At 36.9% G+C, this 20817-nt stretch overlaps 1 long non-coding RNA gene across 1 annotated transcript in view; it reads right to left on the bottom strand.

Annotated features, from left to right (window-relative positions):
* The window catches only part of LOC131506899 (uncharacterized), a 62028-nt gene extending 45343 nt beyond the window's left edge, over positions 1-16685 (bottom strand). Inside the window, exons 1-4 of the long non-coding RNA XR_009259213.1 lie at positions 16623-16685; positions 16418-16538; positions 13676-13736; positions 232-389 (exon numbers count right to left, since the gene is read on the bottom strand). This is a non-coding gene — a long non-coding RNA (uncharacterized LOC131506899). The remainder of the gene's footprint in view (positions 1-231; positions 390-13675; positions 13737-16417; positions 16539-16622) is intronic.
* Between the last annotated feature and the right edge of the window lie 4132 nt (positions 16686-20817).

The following is a 20817-nucleotide window of genomic DNA, read 5'->3' as shown; positions in this document are numbered from 1 at the left end:
TATTAATTTTTATTTTAAAACCCAAAGAAAATCAAATGTATTAACTAAGGGACAATGCCTATCTTCTTGAGTAGCTAAAGAATACAATGTGATATTAACACCTTAAAACTTTTGACATATATTCAAAAAGTATTTCTGGACTGAATAAAAATATATTGTTTTGAACAGAAATATGTTTTGATGTAGTGACTTATACCTATATAGCATTTCTGATGATTTTTTAATACATACCTTATGCATTGTATGCTGTATTCCTATTGGCAAAACACATCTCAGGAAACATCCTGTCACTCTCTCACTTAATGAAATCAGACTACCTTTGCAGAAGAATGCCACAGTAAGACCAATGAGCTCCAGGACACAGAAAGAAAGTTAAAAGAAAGGCAGCCCTGTTGGAAGAAAATAATGTCGGTTCAAGTTATGCCATGAAAGAATTTTCTTATTGTATAATTTCACATATATGGCCACATATTACTCAATGCAAAAGTACTCTTTAACTAAAATAAGAAGAAAAAAGAAGAGAAAAAAAGGATGATTAGAATTTGCATATACATGAATATGTGAGCAAGAGTACATTACATAAAAACCAACAAGTCCTCAACAAATACATGTAACTGTAGATATTTCAAATTCAGAGGTACGTGGTCACTTAACAAGTGAATCTGGCAAAAAGACTTCTGTCTGATTGCACACTCTATGATGGACAAAGCTCAAAGGCACAAAGATCGTCAACTTGAGTCATAGTCAAGATGCCCTTCCAAGCTGTACAGGCTCTTTGTGGTTAAGTAATGATGACTTCTTGATAGGAATATGTTTGCCTCATTTTCCTCACAAAATACCTAATAACTTTTCTCAAAATAAGCCAATTCTGTTTTCTAGTTTTGAAAATACAGGGAAAAATTTGATACCAGTATAAACCTTGTTAAGCTTACAGAGTGTTTTCGTGCACACCTTCCCATTTGGTGACTACAACGACCTGAAGAAGTTTGTTATAGACCACAAAATCAGATCTAAAGGGAGTTAAATAATGCCATTTTTGCATGACAGGTGAAGAGCTGTGATATAAATGTCGGTATGTTGACTTCAGACCCAGCCTTTTAAAACTGTCATATTGGAAATTCCATAAGGGTTTTAGAAAACTAGAGAATAAAAATACTCCAGGAAGAGGAGTATTTCCTGGGTTTTTCACTGTTACATTCTTTAATTTCTGAACAGCTAGCCAACTGAAGCTGTAAAGAGCTTTATCTTATTCTATAAAAGCAGATTTTCATCTTTTTTCCCCTACATACTGTATGCACTTGGTAATTAGAAACTTCATATTTGAGCCAATTAACTCAATAAAAACCATTTAAGCATTAGTTTAAAATTTAGAAACCACAGGATAGGGTACTAACATCATTTTGCATGTTTAAAGGTTCATAAAATTGACTTTAAATGGCCCAAATGAATCTCCTACCACATAGAGATCTAGGAAAGCTCATTAGAGCAGGCACATATAACAACAGTTACTGAAGCAACATTTTTTAATAGCTGGAGCTTATATGATTACAAGTCACTTTCTTTTATTAAAATGACCAATTAGAAGGCAGTAGTCTATTTTATCAAGCTGGAAACATAGGCTGCATTTTTCCTTCTTAATGAAAAAGACAAGATGGTGCTTAAGTTTGAGCTTAATGGTCTGAAAATCCCCACCTTCATTTTGTAGCACTAAATTTTGGTCAAGAAAGGATACATGGATTTGTAAAAACTGGTTTCACTCCCTTCATGCAACCAGAAGTCCTGGGGAGCATGAGCAATAATAGAGTTTCTCCAAAAAAGACTGAATTATACTACATTTTCTCTTTAATTCTTACATTTCTGGTGAGAAATTGGAGATCAGAATGAAAACTAAAAGCTTAAGGTGAACTTTACAAGTCTACAATGGCAGTTGGGTTCTGACTTGATATGTCTCCAGAGGCAAGGGAAACAAAAGCAAAAATGAACTACTGGGACCTCATCAAAATAAAAGGCTTCTGCACAGTGAAGGAAACAATCAGCAAAACTAAAAGGCAACTGACAGGATGACATATCAGATAAAGGGTTAGTATCCAAAATCTATAAATAACTTCTCAAACTAACACCCAAAAAATAAATAATCCAGTGAAGAAATGGGCAAAAGACATGAATAGACACTTCTCCAAAGAAGACATCCAGATGGCCAACTGACACATGAAAAAATGCTCAACATCACTCATCATCAGGGAAATACAAATCAAAACCACAATGAGGTACCACCTCAAACCTGTCAGAACGCTTAACATTAACACCTCCGGCAACAACAGATGTTGGTGAGGATACAGAGAAAGGGGATCTCTTTTGCATTGTTGGTGAGAATGCAAGTTGGTGCAGCCACTCTGGAGAACAGTATGGAGAACTACCCTACAACCCAGCAATTGCACTACTAGGTATTTATCCAAGGGATACAGGTGTGCTGTTTCAAAGGGGCACATGCACCCCAATGTTTATAGCAGCACCATCAACAATAGCCAAAGCATGGAAAGAGCCCAAATGTCCATCAATGGATGAATGGATAAAGAAGAGGTGGTATATATATATATATATATATATATATATATATATATATATATACACACACAATGGAGTATTCCTTGGCAATCAAAAAGAATGAAATCTTGCTATTTCCAACTACGTGGATGGAACTGGAGGGTATTATGCTAAGTGAAATTAGTCAGTCAAAGAAAGACAAATATCATATGACTGCACTCATATGAGGACTTTAAGAGACAAAACAGATGAACATAAGGGAAGGGAAACAAAAATAATGTAAAAATAGGGAGGGGGACAAAACAGAAGAGACTCATAAATATGGAGAACAAACAGAAGGTTACTGGAGGGGTTGTGAGAGGGGGGATGGTCTAAATGGTTAAGGGGCATTAAGGAATCTACTCCTGAAATCATTGTTGCACTATATGCTAACTAATCTGGATGTAAAATTAAAAACAATTAAATTAATAAAAAAAAATCTATTGCTTGGTTTCTTGCTCTTTTTTCCCCTTTCCTCATTTGTTTTATTTCTTAAATTCCACAGATGAGTGACTATTTATAATTTTTAAAGGACAAGCAGGTAATAAAGGTACAAAAAATTTATGCACAAGTGTTCAAAGTGGGGGTCAAAATTATAATCAAGTTAAATCTTTACAGAATTTACTTCCTCTTTAGAGTGGCAGAGCATCATAGCAAGACTAACACAGCTCTGATTATAGCTCCTCACTTTCTACCCTGGTAACTCAGGCAAGTTGGGAGATGGAAATATGAATGCTTCTAATGCATAAAGTTATTGTGAGAAATAGGCTAATACATTTAAAACACTTAGAACAATGGATCATTATTCAGGAAAATAAACTGAACAACCTAGATATAGGAAAAGGCCCAATTATTGATACATACTGGTTTTTCAAAAATAGGATTAATTATCCATAACTAATAGAAACTAGAAATTTTATAATGTATTTGTTTAAAGCTCCTCTGGTATCAATTGTCTAAAAGTACCTGGGCAATATGACTAGGTGGGAATAGCACCCATCTTCTTTTAGTACATATTTGTATACTTTAATACACATGGAGATTATTTTGTAATGCAGAAGGAGGTAGTAGCTTGGTTAGGTCAAGTTTCCCTAGGGAGGAAAGTGAAAAGGAAATTAAGTAAATTTATTATATCTCTTACCCTTTAGGCTCCCTTAGGCCAGTTCGAATCACATTGATTAAAGAAGTAAAGGCTAGAAGCTGATGAGACTATTTTCCATAAAATACTTGATGAGATTCTGTGTGAAGAATGAATGCCAGAAATTGACCTATTTTAAGAGAGATTTGGGGAAACACTCCAAACACTTCCCTATAGAAACTAATCCTGTGCTATTGCTCTAAGAATCATGAGATGATGCTCTTGGCAAGGACTGTGATATTTTCACCATGAGTGCCATCAGCTGTATCAGCAGAGTGGCTTCATAGAGTGACTTTATACACAGTGGATGTCAAAAATGGTGGATGCTATATGATGAACTGCAGGTGATTCATTGGCATTAAGATTGGTTTATAGGCATTATGAGACATGCCTTGGGGGTTTCCACAAATAGCTGAGATATGCTTTGAGACACTGCTTGAACATGAAGCTATTGTCAAGAATCATCAGAATTGGGGTATAAAAAAATGTGATTTCACTTGTGCTCCAAAGCTAGTATTTCCTGGAGAACTTTAGAATTACATATGGTTACACACAATTGATCCAGGCATCTTGTTTAGAGAACATAACCATATATTGTCAGCCAAATCATAAATCAATAGTTTTAGTGTTTTAGAATTTAAGAAATATAATTAGTACCTAAAGAAAATTTACCAATAAAAATAATACAATTAATTAAAATTTTTAACTAATGGAATTATTTTAATGTTTATTTATTCTTGAGTGAGAGAGATACAGAGCATGAGTGGAGGAGGGCAGAGAGAGAGGGAGACACAGAATCCAAAACAGGCTCCAAGGCTCCGAGCTGTCAGCACAGAGCCCAACGGGGGGGGGGGGGGGGGGGCTCGAACCCACGAACTGCAAGATCATGACCTAAGCCGAAGTTGGACACCCAAACGACTGAGCCACCCAAGCGCCCCAACTAATGAAATTTTTTAATGTTTATTTATTTTTGAGAGAGAGAGAGAGAGACAGAGTGTGAGTGGGGGGAGGGGCAGAGAGAGAGAGAGAGAGGGAGACACAGAATCTGAAACAGGCTCCAGGCTTTGAGCTGTCAGCACAGAGCCTGTCACGGGGCTCAAACTTGGGAACGGTGAGATCATGACCTAGGCCGAAGTTGGATGCTTAACCAACTGAGCCACCCAGATGCCCCTAACTAATGGAATTTTTTAAATATATGATTACAAATATGAAACAGGAAAAAATAATATTTTCTTCAATTCATCAGTTAATAACAAATACTATGATGCTAAAACAGAAAATTACAGTTACTTAATGAGGCAAATAATTGCCAATTATAATCTTCCTAACCATCCACTTAAAGTATGAGAGTCAAGAATCAATATACTTGAAAAATATATTAAAATTGATTTTACTTTTAAGGGACATTGCCTTATAGTACAGCCTTACCTCATGTCCTAGATATAAAATTACATCACAAGAAAATCTCCTCCCACATCCCATCAAAACCTCAGGCCCAGAATTTCTGCTTTCATTCATTAAGGAATGGCAGGGACTAGACATTCCCTCTCACCTAAAAGACTTAGACAAAATATATGAAACAACAAGCAGCATTGAGAGAGAAGAAAGACACAAAGTGAAAGCTGAAAATGCCCCAGCTTACTGCCAGGAGAGAGTTTTCAAGTTGCAGTATAGAGAGGGGGAACCCAAACAGAACTCAGTGGTTTTCTTGAGTTGAGAAGACAAAGTTCAGGGTTCAGAAAGGCAGTAGCTAAAACTGTTAAGGCAGAGAACTGAAGAGGAGAGCGTTGCACGGAGGGGCGGGAGGAGGAAGAGGGTTGTGGGGATATGCATGGGGTCCTCTTTGTGTCTTTACTTGATCACTGATCAGTGCATGCCATTAGAGAAACTCTGTTTCTGGGGAAAGAACCACTCAAAAGGAGTAGAAATCCATAGAGCTTAAAAAGGACCAAGAATAGCTCATGTTCTAACCAGCCAGAATGGAGAGACTTTCTAACACATGAGGCATCACGAAGAGTCTTTATAAGGATATTGTGCCATAGTGCTGATATGAAATTAGCCCAGATTAAAAGCTGTCCTGGACCATCTAACAAAACTTCTAAATAAGACTTAGAAGGATCAAATTATTTCCGAGTAACTTAATTCCACCCCAGAATAAAGGCAAAAAAATATCTAAAGAAATCAAAACAATATCTCTGGCATGTAATAGGTAAAATTTGCAATGTCTAGTTTAGAATTCGATCAGAAAATAACAGGTATGCAAAGAAGCAGGAAAACACAATGTGCAATGAGTAAATAACTATAGGGGATGGAAAAATGATACAGATGATAAACTCAATTAATAAACAAGAATGCTGAAACAGCTATTATAAATATGCTCCATATATTCAAGAAGGTAGAGAAAAGTATGAGCATAATAAGAAACATGGAAGACAAGTAAAGAATCCAGATCAAACTTCTGGAAATGAAAAAGAAATACATGGAAAAAATACACTGAATGAAATTAACAGTAGATTAAACACTGCATAAGAAAATATTAATGATTATAAAGACATTGTAGTAGAAGCTATCTAAAATGAAAGAAATAAGACTAAGAAAAAAAACTGTGACATGAGCTATGGAATGAGAAAAAATGAGCCTGACCCATGGAAGTCGGGAGGGGAGCAGAATGAAAATTGAAGATTTTACTTATTTGGGTCGTTTCCTTTTTCTCTTTGATAGATCTGCCTAGGAGTTTATCAATTTTGTTAATTCTTTCAAAAAACAAGCTCCTGTTTTTTTTTTTTAATCTTTTCTACTGTTTTTCTGATTTCAATACCATTGATTTCTACTCTTTATTTCCCTTCTGCTGGTTTTGGGCCTTATTTGCTGGTTTTTTTCCAGCTCCTTTAGTTGTAAGGCTAGATGGTGTATTTGAGACATTTCTTCCTTCTTTAGGAAGGCCTGGATTGCTATATACTTACTTCCCTCTTATGACTGTCTTTGCCTCATTCCAAAAGTTTAAGACTGTCGTGTTTTTATTTTCATTGGCTTCCATGTACTTTTTAATTTTGTCTTTAATTTATTGGCTAACCCATTTATTCTTTAGAAGGATGTTTTTTGATTTCCAAGTATTTGTGGTCTTTCCAAAATTTTTCCTGTGTTTGACCTCACATTTTGTAGTGTTATGGTCTGAACATATGCAGGGTATGATCTAGATCTTTTTGTACCTGCTAAGGACTGATCTGTGACCTCGTATGTGATCTATTATAGAGAATGTTCCATGTGCACTTGAGAAGAATGTGTATTTTTCTGCTTTAAGATGAAATGTTCTGAATATATCTGTTAAGTCCCTCTGGTCCAGTGTGTCATTCAAAGCCATTGTTTCCTTGTTGATTTTCTGCTTAGATGAACTGTCCATTGCCTAGCCAGATTTATCAAAAAGAAAAAGGAGGGGCGCCTGGGTGGCGCAGTCGGTTAAGCGTCCGACTTCAGCCAGGTCACGATCTCGCGGTCCGTGAGTTCGAGCCCCGCGTCAGGCTCTGGGCTAATGGCTCGGAGCCTGGAGCCTGTTTCCGATTCTGTGTCTCCCTTTCTCTCTGCCCCTCCCCCGTTCATGCTCTGTCTCTCTCTGTCCCAAAAATAAATAAAAAACGTTGAAAAAAAAAAAATTAAAAAAAAATAAATAAATAAAAAAAAAAAAAAAAAGAAAAAGGAAAGGACCCAAATAAGTAAAATCACGAATGAAAGAGGAGAGATCACAACCAACATAGCAGAAACACAAAATAATACTAAGAGAATATTATGAACAATTAGATGCCAACAAATTGGGCAATCTGGAAAAAATGAACAAATTCCTACAAACATACAATCTACCAAAACTGAAACAGGAAGAAATAGAAGATTTGAACAGACCCATAACCAGTAAAGAAATTGAATCAGTAATAAAAAATCTCCCAACAAACAAAAGTCCACGGTCAGGTGGCTTCCCAAGGGAATTCTACCAAACATTTAAAGAAAAGTCAATACTAAAAGGAGGAGGAGGAGGAGGAGAATCAATACTAGTCTTTTGAAGCTGTTCCAAAAAATAGAAATGGAAAGAAAACTTCTAAACTCATTGTATGAGGCCAGCATTACCTTGATTCTAAAACCAAAGACCCCACTAAAAAGGAGAACTATAGACCAATTTCCCTGATGAACCTGGATGCAAAAATTATCAAAAAGACACTAGCAAAATGGATCCGGCAATGCCTTAAAAAAAAAGTATTCAAATGATCAAGTTGGACTTATTCCTGGGCTGCTGGGCTGGTTCAATATTCACAAATCAATCAACATGATACATCACATTAATAAAAGAAAGGACAAGAACCACATGGTCCTCTCAATAGTTGACAAAATACAGCACCCTTTCTTGATAAAAACTTTCAAGAAAGTAGGGGTAGAAAGAACATACCTCAAGATTAGAAAGGCCATATATGAAAGAGCCACAGCTAATATCATCATCCCTGGGGGAAAAACTGAGAACTTTACCCCTGAGGTCAGGAACACGACAAGACGTCCACTCTCACAACTGCTGTTCAGCCTAGTGTTGGAAGTCCTAGCTTCAGCAATCAGACAACACAAAGAAATAAAAAGCATCCAGATAGGCAAGGAAGAAGTCAAATTTTCACTCTTCATAGATGATATGATTCTCTACATGAAAACCTGAAAGACTCCACCAAAAAACTTGCTAGAATTGATCCATGAATTCAGCAAAGTCGTAGGATATAAAACCAATGTACAGAAGTTGGTTGCATTTCTATACACCAATAATGAAGCAGCAGAAAGAGAAAATAAGAAATCAATCCCATCTACAATTGCACCAAAAACCATAAAATACCTAGGAATTAACCTAACCAAAGAGGTGAAAAATACATACACTTAAAACTATAGAAAGCTTATGAAAGAAGTTGAAGAAGACACAAGTTGAAAAACATTCCATGCTCATGGACTGGAAGAACAAATATTGTTAAAATGTTGACACTACTGAAAACAATCTACACCTTCAATGCAATCCCTACCGAAATAAAATCAGCATTATTCACAGGGCTATACCAAGTAATTCTAAAATTTGCATAGAACTAGAAAAGACCCCAAATAGAGTAATGTTGAACGTTGTAATGTTGAAAAAGAAATAATGTTGAAATGTTGAAAAAGAAGACCAAAGCTGAAGCATCACTATTCTGGACTTCAAGACATTATGGTACTGGCACAAAAACCAACACATAAATCAATGGAACAGAATAGAAAACCCAGAAATGGACCCACAAGTGTATGGCCAACTAATCTTTGACAAAATAGGAAAGAATATCCAGTGGAAAAAAAGACTGTCTCTTCAGCAAATGGTGTTGGAAAACTGGACAACGAGACGCAGAACAATGAACCTGGACCACTTTCTTACACCATACACCAAAATAAACTCAAAATTGATGAAGAACTACTTGTGAGACAGGATACCATCAAAATCCTAGAGGAGAGAACAGGCAACAACCTCTTTGACCTTGGCTGCAGCAACTTCTTACTAAACACGTCTCCAGAGGCAAGGGAAACAAAAGCAAAATAAACTATTGGGACCTCATCAAGATAAAAGGCTTCTGTGCAGTGAAGGAAACAATCAATAAAACTAAAAGGATACCAATGGAATGGGAAAAGATATTGTAAATGACATATCAGGTAAAGAACATCCATGATCTATAAAGAACTTACCAAACTCAACATCCAAAAAAACAAATAATCCAGTGAAGAAATGGGCAAAAGACATGAGTAGACACTTTTCCAAAGAAGACATCTAGATGGCTAACAGATATGTGAAAACATGCTCAATGTCACTCATCATCAGTGAAATACAAATCAAAACCATGATGAGATACCACCTCACACCTATCAGAATGGCTAAAATTAACAACTCAGGAAATAATAGATGCTGGCGAGGATGCAAAGAAAGGGAAACACTTTCACACTGCTAATGGGAATACAAACTGGTGCAGCCTCTCTGAAGAAAACAGTATGGAGATTCCTCAAAAAATTAAAAATATAATTACCTTACAACCTAGCAATTGTACTACTAGGTATTTATCCAAAGGATACAAAAATTCTGATTTGAAGGGGCACATGCACACCAATGTCTATAGTAGCACTATCAACAATAGCCAAACTATGGGAAGAACTTAAATGCCCATCAACTGATGAATGGATGAAGAAGATGTGGTGTGTACAGACACACACACACACACACACACACACACACACAAAATGGAATATTACTCGGTGATCAAAAAGAATGAAATCTTGCTATTTGCAACAACATGGATGGAACTAGAACGTATTATGCTAAGCAAAAGAAGTCAGTCAGAGAAAGACAAATATCATATGATTTCATTCATATGTGGAATTTAAGAAACAAAACAGGTGAACATAGGGAAGGGAAGGAAAAGTAAGATAAAAAGAGAGAAGAAGGCAAACCTTAAGAGACTGTTAAATATAGAGACCAAACAGGGTTGTTGGAGGGGTGTTGGGCGGGGGGATGAGATAAATGGGTGATGGGCATTAAGCAAGGCACTTGTTTGGATGAGCATTGGGTGTTATATATATGTTAACTAACTTGGATTTAAATATTTTTTTAAAAAAAAGTTGGAAGAAATAATGGCTGATATCTTCCCAAATTTGGTGAAAATTTTAAGTCCTCAGACCCAGAATCTCAACAAACCTCAAGAACAAGGTATATGAAAAATGTTTCATCAAGACACATCATAAACAAATTTTTAAAAATCAGTGATGAAGAACAGTAATCTTAAAAGTACCCTCTCTGCTCCCACAAAACTATAGACAAATATCATCTCACACTTCTTAAATGGCTATGATCCTAAAGAGAAAAGATAACAAGTGCTGACAAGAATGTCAAGAAAAGGGAACTTCTGTACATTGTTGGTGGGAATGTAAATTGGTGCAGCCACTCTGGAAAATAGTATAAAGGTCTTTAAAAGATTAAAAATAGAACTACCATTTGATTCAGCAATCCCACTTCTGGGTATATATTTAAAAGAAATGAAAACAGTATCTTAAAATATCTGCACTTTCATGTCCACTGTAGCATTATTTACAGTAGCCAAGATATGAAAAAAACCCCAAATGTCTGTCAACAGAGGAATAAATAAAGAAAATGTCCATATACATATATGTATATGTATGTATATAAATTTGTATGTATACACGCACACCCACCCCCACTCACACACTTGGGATGTTATTCAGCCATGAGAAAAAAAGGAAATCCTGCCATTTGTGACAACATAAACCTGAAGGAAATAAGCCAGACAAAGAAATGCTTTATGATCTTTCTTATATGAGGAATCTATAAAAAAAAAAAAAAAAAAAAAAAAAGAGTCAAACTCATAGAAGCAGAGAGTTAAACAGTGGTTATCAGAAGCTGTTTATGGGGGTGGGAGGTGATATTGTTCAAAGGGTACAAAGTTGCAGTTATGTAGGGTTAATAAGTCTAGAGATCTAATGTATACCATGGTGACTCTAGACAATAATGTTGTATGGAATACTGTAGATTTCAAATGCCCTTATCACACACACAAAACGGTACCTATGTGAGGAGATGATACATTCATTAGCTTGACTAATCATTTCATCGTGTATATGTATATCAAATCATCATGTTACACACTTTAAACATAGATCTTAAAATAAACAAGCAATCCAAAAGAGAGCAAAGCAGATGTCAAAACACCTTTTATGATCTAGCCTAAAAAGTCACATATCATTATTTCTTACACATTCTATAGGTCAGTATTTATTCATTGTGGTACGGTACTAAACAAAGGGACTGAATACCAGAAGACAGGAACATTGAGCACCATCCTGGAGGTTGGCTATCACACCTTGCCTTTTCTAGAACTGGAATATGATTAAATCAAGTTTTACATACCTGCTTATCATGTTCCTTTTTTAACAAAACTTTTCTATTAATTTTCCACTCATAATTGAACCTATAATAAACTTATTTAAACTATCAGGCATATTGGTTCTATTATTTTCATCATACCCTTCAACTTCATTCTTGATCCTAAACCTCCTCAGCCCTTGTCAGTCTACTTGTCATGTAAGTTATAACAACACAAATATAGTGTATCTAGAAACAATACTCTCCTAGCTTCTGTTCTCTAAATGGAGACTAAAACCCAAATGAAATATTCATAAAAATAGCATGTCAGAATAGAGGCAGAATATGTCAAATTTTCCTATATCTGATTTTGTTTTTAAATCTGGCAGGGTCCCTGGCTTTCCATAAGCAACATTCTTGGCCAATTCTTATTTATTTACCTAGTGGTATTACAAATTCTTAGCAAATTCAGATGACAAAACATATGCCTCTAAAATAGGGATTATCAATTAGTGTTTTTTTCCCCAAGATCTAAGAGGTCAATTTTAATAGCAAGTCATCCTTCTATTGACCAAAATACAAATGAAAGTATCAATAACTAGAGAAGTTCTCACAACACAAGCCAATTCTTTTTTTTTTTTTTTTTTTTTTTTTTTTTTTTTTTTTTTTTTTTTTTTTTTTTTTTTTTTTACAAGCCAATTCTTAAATTAATGGGCTGGATAATTCATTCTGTTTAGTAGACTTCCTGACTGTAGTGATCTAAATTCATTACTTCTATCTTTTGACATTGACAAATCAGTTACATGTATTTTGTAATCTCTGCAAAAAAAAAAAAAAAAAACAACTCTTATACTCCTTTAAAATTTGTTCAATGAAGAAAATAATGGCCAATTTTTTTTCTTTTACTTCCCACCAACTAACCTTAATATATCTTCACATATCCCATGAATTGAAATAAAGTTAAAATAGCTATTTTTGCAAAACTCATTCTATGGAATGCTTTTACCAGGGGTTGAAGCAAAGAGACTTTTAAAGTTTAGGGATTTTTTAAGAAGAGTTTTCTCACTCTAGATATGTTACTATAACTACCGCTCGTCAGCCAAATCCAGCCCACCTCTTGATTTTGTGGATAAAGTTGTACTGGAACACAGTCCTGCTCATTCATTTACCTACTGCACGTGGCTACTTTTGCACTATAACAGCAGAGTCTAGTGGTTGTGACAGAGACCACATAGCCTGGAAAACCTAAAATATTTCCTATCTTGCCCTTTATAGTAAAAGTTTGTAACTCTGACACATCACAAAGTAAACAGGGAGAACTGTTATCTAGCTGAGGTAAGATACAGGTACCCAATTTTAAGATCTGGGTGTATTCTCATTGCATTGTACCAAGTGACAGTAGTGAGAGGAAAATGTCCCACCAAAACTTACTCATTACATTTTTTTTTCTAGATTTAAAAACCACAGCAGTGTTGCCAACAAAAATATTTGTAGGTTTGCAAACCACTGGTTCCTTGATAATACACTACTACAGTCATCATGCATCTAACTGCAATTAGAATCGTATCTAGTAAGTATGGACTCATGGTTACTATGCATGCAAGCCGCTCAAAATGGCAATTTGTAGTCAGACAGCAGCTAAGATTTTCAGCTTGACCTGAGGATGCCAAGGCCAAATTGTGGTTCCCAACAAGTAGTTCCTATAAGAACTTCTCTTTACTGGGAAAGCAAAGGGTAAGTTCAATATCATTTCTCGCTAACCAACTTTTATGTGCCTCCGTCTATCTGACAAGGCAAGTGTGAATTCAAGTTCTATCATATCATGTGTTTGTGCTTTCAGGGAAAATACAGGCTAGAACCCTTGACATTAGCGCTTACCCACTGAGCTCCAAATGACCATGGGCTGTTACAGAATTTTGGTGTGCACCTGTAAACTCTTTTAAGATATTTAAAATCCACTGGCAACAGCATTGCTATTGAAAGAATTCACTGAAAAGACGCTGAAATCCAGCCAAATGCATTTCTTGTTTCATTTTAAATATGCTAACCTTAGTAAAAGATGTTTAACTTGCTGCTCACTCTTCTTGGGGTTTCTGTACAGTGTAGTACCTATGGGAATATAAAAGGTGATCAAACTATGGAAATTAGTAACCAACCACATTCAACTGGAGAAAGCAGAGCCACAACTTGGGCTCTGAAAGGGCGGGCCTACGCCAGCCGACTCCATCTTGTTCTGTGTTCTCCACCTTGAGTGACTATGTCCCCGACATGACCCCTTTTCCGGGAAAATCGCAGAAACCTCAGATGTGCCTCCTCCCCTTGAGTAACCTCCTGCTCACCCATTCAAACTTACTGATCAAAACTTGCCCAGCGACCTGCGTAACAGGACTCCGACCCTTCCCCAGCCAATCGGCTGAGGCCACAGCCATTACCTCACCAACTGACCCTAGACCCCTATAAAACCTTTATGCTTTTGAAACTCTCTCTCCCTGGTATCTCACCGCTGCGTCGGTGCAGGTAGGGGATTGAGCTCGAGCTAGCTCGAATAAAGGCTCTTTTGCTTTTGCATCCGAATCGGCTCCCTAGTGGTCTTTGGGGATCACGAATTCTGGGCATAACAGGCTCTACTTAAGCTCCTCATTTCCCTAATAAAACTTTTTAAACCCCTTTCTGTTGTATTTTTTAATGGAGATACTGACAGCTTGTGTACTGTTTGGCACTTCTAGTGGAAGTAGGAAAATTGTAGAAAGAATGAAAATGTTTTCCTTTATTTAAAAGTAGCAGGTGTTAACTTAAGTTTCCAAAATAATTTGGAAACTGTGTCCTATGGAAGTCCATAAATAGTTCTGAAAAATCACAGTGTAGTACTTTTATATTTCCTTCCCACAATTAAAACAATTTCTGATGCCTCAACAGTGTGCTGTGAGGTCGCTGAACTAAGAACCAGGAAATCTTCGCTTTCGTCTCAGCTCCAATGCTGCCTTCACAACTTGAGGCAAATAGCTTTATCTGAGTCTCAGATCTATCATTTGTTCATTGCTAAAGTACATTTCAGAGCAATGTTTTGTCTGCATTTGTATTTGTACAAAGTGAGTGCGGGATTTGAAAAAAATCTGGTGCCATCTCTGTTCATCTTCCACAGAGCAAAACAAGGTAGAAACAATGGGTCTGTAATCATCTCACTCCACAGGTTAGTGATAAGCCATATGAAATGATCTGGTCAATGCAAAAGATTAGGAGATTCTCTAAACATGTATTTGAAACTTCACCATTTTAATTGTCAAATTCTATTGAAAATCTTTTGGGGAACAACTTCACAGGCAGAGAGTACATGGAGAAGGTCATAAAGCATATAATTACTAACTTTTAGAATAGGCTGGTTAGAATGTTGGTTGATGAAATCTTATTTCTAAGTTCTATAACCACTAAATATGCAGTTCATGTTTATGACTTGATATGTGATCCGAGGTAATTAAATTATTTCCAAATAAGCCCATGATTATTTCAATTTCCAACAGTTTTTAAAAAGAAGAAAAATATTTGTGTGTGGTCTAGAATTAAGTTTAGTTTGATATCAAAAGATGTTTTTCTCAAACTCAGTAAATTTTTTTCTTGAATTGTTTTCTAGAATTATATTTCATCTTTAATTCTCTTTTCCAGTTTATGAAATTATTTCTCCCTGAAAGTTGTGAATTGATCTAAAATAGCAAGTAGATGGACTATCAGTAAATAAATTTGATGACTCAATTCACCACTGTAAGCCATTACACTCTGTTATATTCAGACAGAGCAGGCTAACCACAGGTAAGTGTTTCCAGTTATTCTTACTCTTTCTGCACATTTCATTGACCTTCTTGATGTTTTTTACCTTACAGAAACATAGACACCTATGAGGCAGAGATTATGGGTAGATATTTTTAAACCAGCCTGTCAGGTTTACTTTTGAAGAAGAGCTGAAAAACAGCTAAGCTTTACTGATATGCAACCGTGTTAAACTGAGTGGTTTTAATTTTTTTCCTTACACTACTGAATATGAACAAAGCATGTAGTGCTATTAGGAACATATTGTGCTGCCCATAACTTATAATTAGAAGAATATTAGCATTTTCACTCCTAGTTTCTAATAGTTATTAGTATAGTAATACTGAAAATTGGGGAATACAATGGCATATTTATTTTTTCAAACCCTTATCCTTCTAATATTCCCTAGACAAAATTTTCCATATAACTTCAAGTAATTCACACATCTGGCCTCATGTAACGTTACTTTTGCAGAAGCAGAAATTAAAATGGCTGCCTTTTTCTTTAGAAAGTTATAAATTTAAACCCTATTGAGATTAAATGATAATTAGAAACGTAGTTCACATAGTTCTTTTAGTATCATAAAAATGACTATGACAAAATAGTGATACAAACCACTGTTTTAAATATTACATTTTAACTTTTAAGTTGAACTAAAGAATACATTTTTTATTTTGTATTTATTTGAATTGTATTTATGATTCTCAGTGTAACATTGGTTACACTTTGGCTGTAATAATTTGAGAATTTTTTTTAGAGAACTTAACCAGCCTGACTTAGAGTCTGATTTAGAGCCTGACTTAACAAGCTTTAATGTCACCACAATACTGAATAAAATATCACCTCATGAACACAGACATAGGCTCACAGAGCACAGATATATGAAAGACACATTCCAAACAAAAAGAAGAAATAAAATAGCCGTTCCCTTTATTAGGTAACTATCTGTAATTCACATTGTAGCAAACTGCCTGCAAAGCTCTGCTTACCCAGTACATGGGCTTTCGATAACTCGGGTTCCTGAATCCACACTCCTCTCCCTAGCCTCTTGATGAGCATGGGCCTTTTGAACAAATAGGAGAGAATCTTCAATAGCACACAGTTCTTCACCTAGGAATAGAGAAGAGAAGCCATAAAACCCACTTTGGGATATTTTTCCTATGGAGACTAACAACAGAGGAATTAGTGACATACAGACTACACACAAGGCCAATCCAGAATAAAATTCTCCTCAGTTTCCACACGACTTTTCATTTTTAGATTTTAAGTGAGGCTAATCAGGGCCATGTCCTCAGGCATACACCATTGTTATGTAACAATATTTCCATAGGTCAGAATATTCTAGTTACTATCTCTTTGCCCCATCCTGTCCCATCTCCACATTTTCACAAGTAAAGTATCCCCCAGAATATCCCTGTAGAGACGTCAACCAGAAGCTCCATTGGGCCTCAAGAGATGGTGGCAGGCAGTCTGGCCTAGCAGTTTGGAGGCTTGTCTCAGTGAACCTGCTCACCAGGGCACTAGAAGAGGAAGCCTCTTATCGTGCCACAAAGAAGAGTTGGATCTAACGGGTCTGAAAAGGAAGCGTTTGGGGTCAAACTTCATCAAACTTATTTTATTTATTTTTTATTTTATTGTATTTAAAAAATTTTTAATGTTTATTTCTGAGAGAGAGAAAGACAGAGTGCAAGTGAAGGAGGGGCAGAAAGCAAGGGAGACACAGAGTCCGTGGCAGGCTCCAGGCTCTGAGCTGTCATCACAGAGTCCGACGGGAGGCTCAAACCCATGAACTAGACCATGACCTGAGCGAAGTCGGATGCTTAACTGACTGAGCCACCCAGGCACCCCTGCATCAAACTATTTTAGCTAAAATTCCAGACACCTGAAAATAGAACTGCCTTTTAAAAGTGTGACTTGAACCACAGTATGTGTGCAAGAATGTGATCATTTAAGCAATATGAAAAATCTAATGACATACTAAGCAAGAGTACTAAAAAAATTCTCTGAGACTCTTTCTTGACTTAGTGCCCAGGCACAATCTGAACAGAAGGGGAAGAGTCTATAGCCTCTTAGCCATGCCCTTCTGGAATGAATTTTTCTAGCTTGCCCAATATCCCTTCAGCTTCTCATGTTTTGCTGAGACCCAAAGATTCTGCCAAATTTAAAGGAAATTTCTAGACAAAAATAGCAAGGGAAAAGAGGGGGTGAATCTTGAATTGAACCCCTGAGAATAAAACCTTTTCAGCAAGATACAAGATAATGGATTTTTTTTTCATTTGATAGGATTGATATTTTTTCTTTGTTTATTCTCACCAACATAAAGCACAATCCCAGTTCCTACGGTGAAGAGTCTTGAATATGTCTCTTTTCTAAATAAGCACAGCAAAAGGTTGTGGTTTCCCTAGCAACAGATGACTTCTTTCTATTTTTCTTTTTTGGGAAAAAAAATGTACTTTGGCTGTATAAAGAAGCCTTTCATCATGGGTATCAAAGCATTCTATGGCCAAATTGTCACCCTGCCCCAGCAAAGTAGATAAATAATATCCTCCCCACTTAAATGGGGGAGGAAAATGGCAGTTGGAACCAGCAGCTTCAGTGGGAACTTTATCTCTTGTACTCTGGGCTGTGTTTCTTGAACCTTCACCAGCAGCCCTGTGAGAATATTGGAAAGGGAGGGTGGCAGAAACACCCTAATGTGACCCCCAATTAGATCCTCCCCATGGGATCCCCTCCACTCGAGTGTGGGTATGACTTGTGATTTGTTTCTAATCAATGGAATATGGCAAAGGTGTGAGAGATGACTCCTTTAATTAGGTTAAGTTGATAAGACTCTGTCATAACACACTGCAGAGAGATTCTCCTGCTGCTCTTCAAGAAGTGACCACCATATTTTGCCAATGGAATTGGAAGAAGACCTTTAGGATATGACGGTGACCCCTAATCAACAGCCAGTAAAGCCAGAGCTATCAGCCATGCAGCTGCAAGGAAATGAATTTTGTTAATACCTTGGAAGAGGACACCAAGCTTCAGAAAGGTACGAAGCCCAGTTGACACCTTGATTGCACTTTTTGAGACCTTGAGCAAAGAATCCAGCTAAGTCATAGCAACCTCTGACCAATGGAAACTGAGATAATAAATGTATGTTGTTTTAGGTCACTAAGCTTGCTACCAGCAATAGATAACTAATACAGGGGATTCTGCAAATGGATAGTTGCTAGGCTGAGGTGAGTAGTTGGATGACAGTAAAAAGAGAGAGAATGAAATACAGCCTTGGAAAACAGACACATCCAAATCTGTCCCTTTATGTCTGCTGTCTGACTTTAACCCCTCTAAACCACAACTTCATTTGAAGAATGGAGATAAGACTTATGCCTGCATGCAGCAATATGGATTAAAAATAAAGAAAAAAAAGTATCTGGCATGGTGCCTGTCATGTAGTTGTTGTGCAATAAGAGATAGTCAGCAATAGATACAGTCATTATACAAAAAGAGTTTTGACCCTGTTCCCAGAGCTCTAGTAATTGCAACATGGACAGGAGGCATTCTGTAAGCTAGCATCCCCCTAGTGAGAAAACTGATTGATGGGATCAGGTCAATGGAGAGGTTTAAGAAGTCAGCTCACCTTCCATCCCACTGGGATCTCACAAAACTTGGAGCAAAGGTGGTAGAATTTCAGAGCTTAATCTATTTGGAGCTTGGCAGTGGTTGTTTGGTGGCTTCCCTTGTGTTCTATTTGTCTTATTCTGTTGTAAAAGATACATTGAAGACATTGTCAAAAACATTATGAGGCAGGGGTATGACTGAAGAATGAGTCAGTGCAGGTGCACTTATTCCGGAAGATGCCCAAGTGGATTATCCATCTGCAGGAGCTTGTATGAAGAGGTAGAGAAGAGAGGAAAGTAAAGGAGGAGCAGAGAGTCAAACCAAGTGAAACCAAACACCATGGTACAATGAGAAGGCCCAGAGGCAGATCAGGGATGGGGTGAAAAATCCTTCAATCAGGGCAGAACCATAGAAGATGAAGAATGAGAACAAGGAAGGTGTTAATTTCATGGGTAGAAAGTGTGCTTTACATGGATGAATCTAGCTGCTTTAAATTTGAGATGCGAGCATAGATAGACATGACTCTGGGTTGTAGAAAACTGAAGAGATATGGCCCATGTAATAAGAGGATAACCTACATTTAAATGGTTCTGTGTTCAATAAGGAGCCTACTGCCACTGAAGGATAAAATCTTTGGGTTTTCTCTGTGTTTGAGATAGATTTCTACACAAGATGCCCAGCAAAAGAAGCTCACGGTTTTGACTAGAAGTGGTCTGACTTCCTCTAATACACAGAAAATACCAGAGCCTCCCACACCTCCCCGCACCATAATTTGCTCCTAGATGGCCATGTGCAAAATCCTGCAGTAGACATCACCACCTAGCAACTCACCAATGCTCTCCTTTTGGAAGATTCATTTATAGTTAGGAGATTTGCACATAGTTAAATTTGTGAATTCTACTATTTATGTATGTTTTTCTTTCATGAAGCCATAGAGGCATGTAGTTTTGGATGACTGAAAAACAAGAGTTTGTGATAGATTCCTTTTCTTACTGCCAATGTTTGATTAAGACATACAGAGTAACTGAGCACTCAGGAGATTGTGTGTCCTGCCCCATGTAATCCAAAATAAAAGCAATATGAAACTCTTTTAAAAAGTCAAAATTCTGATTTTCTCCCTGATGAGTGCTTCAATGCTATTTTTTAAAATTTGAAATACCAATTTTTTTGTGCAAAAAAATGCCCCTCCTTTCTTTCCAGTCTCATGGTTTGCTGGTTCCCAAAGCTTATTCTCAGGGTCTTCAGTCAAGTCTCCTAGAAGCAAGAGTCTAAAAGTACATTCTAGTGCAACTCATTTTTCTTAATGTTTTATTTATTTTTTGCAAGTATGGGTGGGGGAGGAGCAGAGAGAGTGGGACAGAGGACCCAACGGGGGCTCAGTGCTGGCAGGCTGACAGCAGTGAGCCAGATGCAATGCTTGATCCCACAAACCTACGAAATCATGACCTGAGCTGAAGTTGGACGCGAAACCAACTTATCAATCAAGGTGCTCCTGTGCAACTGATTTTGAGACAGTTTTCTCAGGATAACTCTAGACGGAAGTGAAGGAAACAGAGTATGCATACGTAGTATCCTAAACAAAGATGTGAGTTAACCGAAACCAGTTTCAGGCTGAGTTTATGGGTTCAGGAGCCTGAATGGTAACCCTCAGTAGTTTTAGCTTTGGGTGGGATTTTGTACTGTGTATCAGTCAGCCATTGGCCATAGCCGTAGATTGTCCCAGAGATGGGCATAACTTCCCAGAAAATTTCAGGCTAGGTGGCTTCAATTGGTGAATGGGAATTCT

Source organism: Neofelis nebulosa, chromosome 3 (genome assembly GCF_028018385.1).
Source record: "Neofelis nebulosa isolate mNeoNeb1 chromosome 3, mNeoNeb1.pri, whole genome shotgun sequence".
NCBI classification, from domain to species: Eukaryota; Metazoa; Chordata; class Mammalia; order Carnivora; family Felidae; genus Neofelis; species Neofelis nebulosa.
This window is presented reverse-complemented; position numbering and strand designations above follow the sequence as displayed.